Genomic DNA, 6,415 nt, shown 5'->3' with positions numbered 1-6,415 from the left:
TCCCTTTGGTTATTAATTAGATAAGTTGGCAAATGAGGACATGACTTGTCATTTATATAGTGAAGCTTTTGCGGTAGGGGTGGGAGACTAGGAATTTTTTATAGAACAGGCAAACTGTAAAACTATATATATTACCAAAATCTTATCCGAGAAAAACAATGAATAAAAAGTTGATATGTGCAGTACTTTTAAAATTATTATTTTATAATTTATCTCTAAATAAATCTGAGTGATAATAGATATTCTAGCTCTTAACCGAGTGTCCGTAGATTTTTTTTGTTTTTCTTTTGTCAACTGAGTTGTACGAGAATTAAGACAATAGTATACAAATTATAACTAATCACAATAATTAGAAATAAATTTAATATGTATAAAAATTGTGAAATTACCTAATTATATGCAAATGTCGTTGTTAGTTGTTATTACTGCTAGTGTTGAGGCGTTTATTTAAAATCTTACTAATACTAAGATGTACCTCGAGTGATTTTAAAAACATCGAAATGTAATCAATCAAAACAAACTCATCACTATGAAAGTATAAGGTGGACCCACATGTAAACATGAAAAGAGTTTACAGGGGCAATTACGGATGATCAGGAATCCTGTATTCAACTGCTCTCGTCCAACTTGCTCATATTTTTCTTACATTCGTCTGTGTTTATTTTTGAGTATGATTAGAGTCATGAAATCACCAATGCATTAGTGCACATCCCACTAATTTTCCAATTTATCCATGAGATTTGGCCCATCGGAAAACCACTTTTGGCAGTCATCCCCTCGATCGATCGAGCCGGGTTTTCCCTCCCGGCTCTCCTCCGCCTGTATTAGATGAGAAAGATTAACTTTGGCATTGAATTCTTTTCGCATTAGTCCAGGAAAGAAAGAAATTATTTTCACCGCCTACCTTCGATATATATCTTGATCCTGATAACTTGGGAAACAAAGGATGAGCTTTATTTGACTATTTCCGTTCCTAATTCCTAATTAATGAGTGACGAGACTTGGCAAATTCTACACCTGTCCTGTTAGACCAATTGTGCTACCACTTGCAATTTTCTTTTGCAATAATTACGACAATTACGTAACTCTCGAATATATATATATGATGCTTGGGTTTCAGTATAAAAAAGGCACGGTCGTATTTTCATACGTGCTCGTGATTTGGTGTATGCTGTCACCAATGATTAGGTGTGTTCATGCATATTATCGTCCAAATTGAGGTTGATCATAAAACTTTGGAAGCTAATTTAATCTAAAACCAACTTGATGTCCTATTCTTTCTCTTAATTATAATCATATCGTTTCAACAGTTGTACTGTTGAGCCGTCATGTACTCGCTGACATCTAAATCATATTCATAGCATGTATGTGATTGTTGATAGGCCACGCGACCGCCCAAACGTACGGCCAAAGACCTCCACCATGCACGACAGTAGGAAAGGGAAATAAATATATTTAGAGGACCCTTTCAAAGTTTTTGAATACTTAGACGATGTTAGTATTTGTTTTCCTATACCTACGTACCTGCATATATACATATACGACTTGTAAGAGTTTACACAATCTCGTTGTTAATTTACATGATTATACATTGATCGTATCGGACTCGACTGCTTAAACTATAACGCCAAATATAGTTAGATGATACGTTGTTTAGTCTTATAAGGGATAACGGAAGACTTATGATCTGGATGAACACATGAATTAATTATCGATTAGTACAGGCTAGGGTGGTTGGCAATGCCATGAACTGAGATTTTATAGGTGTAGGGTCCGTTCATTTATGCCATGCGTAAATTAAATTAATACTATTTGGACGAGGACTCCACATTGCTTTAATATAGGAGACCTTCTCAGGAAATGGTTAGAGGCTGCAAATGGAAAGAAAATTACATTACCGTACTAGTACAAGCTTACATAGGATCCAAAGTACTAACTGAAAATAGTAATACGTCGTCCACGTCTGACTGCGTATATATAATGCATAACTCAGTGAGCTGGAAATAAAATCAGTGGAAATAACTGGATTAAAACATCTGAGGGTCAGAAGAGTAGAGCTGTATCCAGTACGAGTTAAAACTACGATAGAAGGTTTTAGTGTTTATTTTATGCAAATGATGACGCTCATTTGACCAGATAGCAGAGTTAGCAACGGAGTTGTTGCAGCCAACACCCAGAAAATCTCCAGATCTCCGACGACGCTGCCTTCAATGACAGACGTACCTCCTTGCTACAAATTAAATCAAACTTTATCCCAATTAACAAACGCATGGAAACACTAGCTTAATTCATATATTTGTCCTGAGCTAAACCATAGGTAAGGAACAAGTCAACGCTATCTATCTCGAACACCTGCCTCAGCCTTCAATCTCCTCTTCATCTGCATTTCCTGCTCTGCCCTGAAATAGGGAAGAAGAAATTATTTAATTAGCTTCCTTGCATTACGATAAAGATCCCTGAGATGTTCTGAAGAAGGTCTAAATGCCATGTGAGGGAGAAAGTGAGCAAGTGGGTTATCTGCAAACTCGACTCAAACTACTTGTCCTAATAAACAAGTTGCTAACACCAACTAAACCTACAAAAGAATAGGACCTAGAAGGCAGGTGGCAGAAGATGCTGCAAAGAGTCAATGCAAGAGGACAATAGAAGCAAAAGGGCTCTACTCATTTTCTTCCTTTTCTCCTCTGCTTCCTTTTACATGCCTCTTTTCTCTCCTATACTTGCATCATTCGTTGTCGGCAACAAGCTAAACAATAAGATACACCAATATTAGAGAAAAGCTTAGTCACTCACTCCTCCACCAGTGTGCGAGTATATGATTTCTTTGAGGGGTTGCTTCCCCAGTTAAGGTTCCTTGTCGGATGGACCACCCCCATAGAAGAAATAAAACACAAAATTTTCATGTGTTATTACTTGTTCTAAATCTCTTATGTCACCAATCTTTAGTGATGGGGAAATATAGTCTTTAACCTCAACTAAACAACTAGGTTGCTTATAAACTTGGTTTTGCAACCATTTCTCTTCACTCTGAAAGGTGACATATAGTGACTACTGCAGTAAATAATATATTGTACTATTGTGAGCAAAAAAGTGAATTATCAAAAGAGAACAGACCAAAAGGAGATGAGGAGAAGCAATGCTAAAGTTGCAATATACTTCATTACTTCCCTTCGATTCAACATTTCTTCCACAAACTTTTTATCTGCTGATTTCCCAGCATTCATCAGGATGAGAGATCTCATTCTCAGTTGGAGTTCCGAAATATATAACTGGAATCTTGAATAAGCAGAGGTGTTGTCGTTTACTAAGTTTAACAAAAGAGTAGTTAGACAAACGAACTTGGTTGTTTGGATTTTCAGTATAGTATATCACCAATTCTAATGGACCAAAAGAATCTATACATATATACTTTACATCCCGTGAACATGAGGCATGTCTAAGGCTCTAAGCATTGTTTCTAAGAATTGTTTAAGAACCAATAGCCTCATAATGATAATATATCCTACAACTGCTAATTAGTATTATATTAGAAGTAGAGACTGGCAAATCTAATGCTAAGTTCATCAGATATTCACTATTTCAATGAAAATAACAGCCAAGATGTTAGTGCTTTCGTTGATGAGGAGTTGAACCTTCACAATCCAGTAGTTATGACTTAAATCCAGAACTGATGACATGACATTATGACACTATAGCAGTAAGAAAAATGCTATAGATATTACTAAATAAAAAATAATTAAAATAATAGGAACTAACACAAAAGGTCTCAAGAAGATTAAAAGCACCTCATTGAGTTATCTTAGGCTGCAGATTTCAGAGAACCTTACTTGTAGAATAATGTTCTGCTTGGTGTAATTGTGCGGCATCTTGAGGTACAAACAAGATTGAAAATTATAACCCTGTCAAGAGGAAAATGTTCTTCTATGCTCCAACCTATGAGTTTGAATGAATGAAATACAGAGTATTTCTAAGAAACAAGAATTTGCTGCTGTATATTTTCACCAAATGATTGATTACTAAGCGGACAAGGTCTACTAAGTTCCTCAAAAGACCATAACGTGCATACTGTATATGTTTTACCAATAAACAACTTCACAATGAGTTGGATTTTTCTAATTGTTATGTCCAACGACATAGTCTTATATTTTGCAGTCACACGATATAGCACTGTAATTTAAACTGCACTGAAATGCTGTAAGCTAACTAATCTCTTACTTCTCTGGACCAGCAACTACTAGTCTTGCAAGCCCAATTGCTGCTGACAAGGAATTTGGACCTAAGATATACCAGTGAAATTTTAATGTGATTGTTACCTATTCAATTATTAATTAGATCCAACTAATTTCAATAGTTCATACAATGTTGCACTTTGACATTCTAGAGATTGGCAAGTTCATTGAAAAGATAGAAACAATTAACTGCTTAAGGTGGTAATAACTGATGATATTCTACATATTCTCAGTAATGGCAGATATCCCACATTGTTAGAAACAGAGGATTGATGATTTAGCCAACAGAGAAGATAAACAGTGCTTGTCCAACAGTTTGTTACAGCATCAAATTCTGGTCGGAGTTAAGCTATAGCCTAGGTCAGCATGGACATAATAATATAATTGTCATTCAATCACATACAATCTTTCCATGGTCAATATCTTTTCAGCATCTAAAGAACAAAAAGTAGTTTCAATTTGGGAAAAGAACAATGTAAATAGCAACATTCTGATAAAAGAGTCTGGATTACAACTTCCAAATCCATATGTTTAAGGTGACCGACAGTTCAAGTGCAGAAGTGTTCATAGCTAGAGTGAAGATTGAGTCAAAAAGCATCTGCTTTGGTCCAACTACCTGATTTATGTGGATGCAGAATTGTCCAGCTCTTGGTATGAACTTATTTTGATGTACTAAGATTTCTTACTTATTATCAGATAGTTTCCAAGTGAGCCCCAGAACGCAACTACTGCATTCAGAATAAAACATGTAAAACATTAACCAGAAATTAGTATCTGACGTTTTGCAATGTTAGATAATCCTTGTTAGGTAGGACCGTATACACTATTTAGCCCTTAAAAGAAGGAAAGTGTCTGTTTATTAGTTTGAACACAATCCATCAATACACTTCTATATTACCTTCTTTTTCTGTTTCTCATAGAGTACCACAATTTGGCAAACAAAAGAATCCTTATCTATTAGTTAAACCATCGACAAAAATCTATCCAAGCATATAGTACTTGCCATTGAATTAAATAAATGGATTCTTCAGCATTAAAAATGCAAATAAAAAAATATTCTAAGGTAGCAAACAGGTCATCTAGTACAAGTATACAACAATAACGTGAGATATAAGATCTATTCTGCAGTAGGTCAGTTCTAAATTTTATGGAAGACTGATTCCCTAGCAGCTTTGAAGCCAACTATTCCATATGTAATCAGTTATGTTCAGTCAACATTTTGATTACAACAACTCATCCAATTATCTGATCGTCCCTGATGACATTCTAATACGGAAAACTTACAATAAGGAACACCGAAACAATGAGTTACAAACATAATTAGCACTTGTTTAGTATTGGTGCTACAGGATGACATCGTTCCACAATCAACTTGCTAAGTCCTTCTTTGCTATATCACCCCATAGTGTTTATTCTTAAAAGGGGGTGCAGTTTTAATTACCAAGCCTTGAATAGTATTATCAGAGAGAAGTATAATGATACTCTTTAGGATGGCATTCTTGCATTGGATCATTACAAATTTTTATTTGAATAGTTACAGAAGATAACTTATGGTTTCAGGATTCGGGTATCACAATTGAAACTCAAGCAAGAAATATATTAAGGGTCTTAACACTTAAGTAGGTGGTCTTAACTCTTAAGTAGGTGTCCAGGAAACTATATAGCGGCCAAAAGAAAGACCAACATAACTCAAGAACATTCAAATTTGGGTGGAACCAACAAAAAAGAAGTCCTGTGGTGAAGAAATACGTCATTATTTTGTATCCAACTTGATAACAAATTTACACATCCCATATGTTTCAACTTCGTGAAGAAGTTAAACATCTCTTCTGACAGTCTGTGATACTTTATGATCAAAAAAATTTAACATGCAAGGAGCTACAGGAAGCAAGACTGAGTTAAACATATTAATCTTTCGGTTTCCAATCATAATTTCTTTCACTTTCACTAAATTTGTTCTATAAGGGATGAAATTAGGCGAAAAACTTCATGGCAGTTTCAAATGTAAAACAACAGAAGTATCGACTAATTCTAGTATAGTACCCAAAAGAGTCTAACCTCTCTTCTGGTGACCAATTCTGATGGCTAATATTCTTTTTCTTCTTTCTTTTCAAACTATGAGCAGAAAAAATCTCAGCGCTTTCATTGTTCAATCAATACATAATTTAAGGGACAGAGAAGGATAT

Source organism: Typha angustifolia, chromosome 15, assembly GCF_048772165.1.
Source record: "Typha angustifolia cultivar Huaian chromosome 15, ASM4877216v1, whole genome shotgun sequence".
NCBI classification, from domain to species: Eukaryota; Viridiplantae; Streptophyta; class Magnoliopsida; order Poales; family Typhaceae; genus Typha; species Typha angustifolia.
This window is presented reverse-complemented; position numbering follows the sequence as displayed.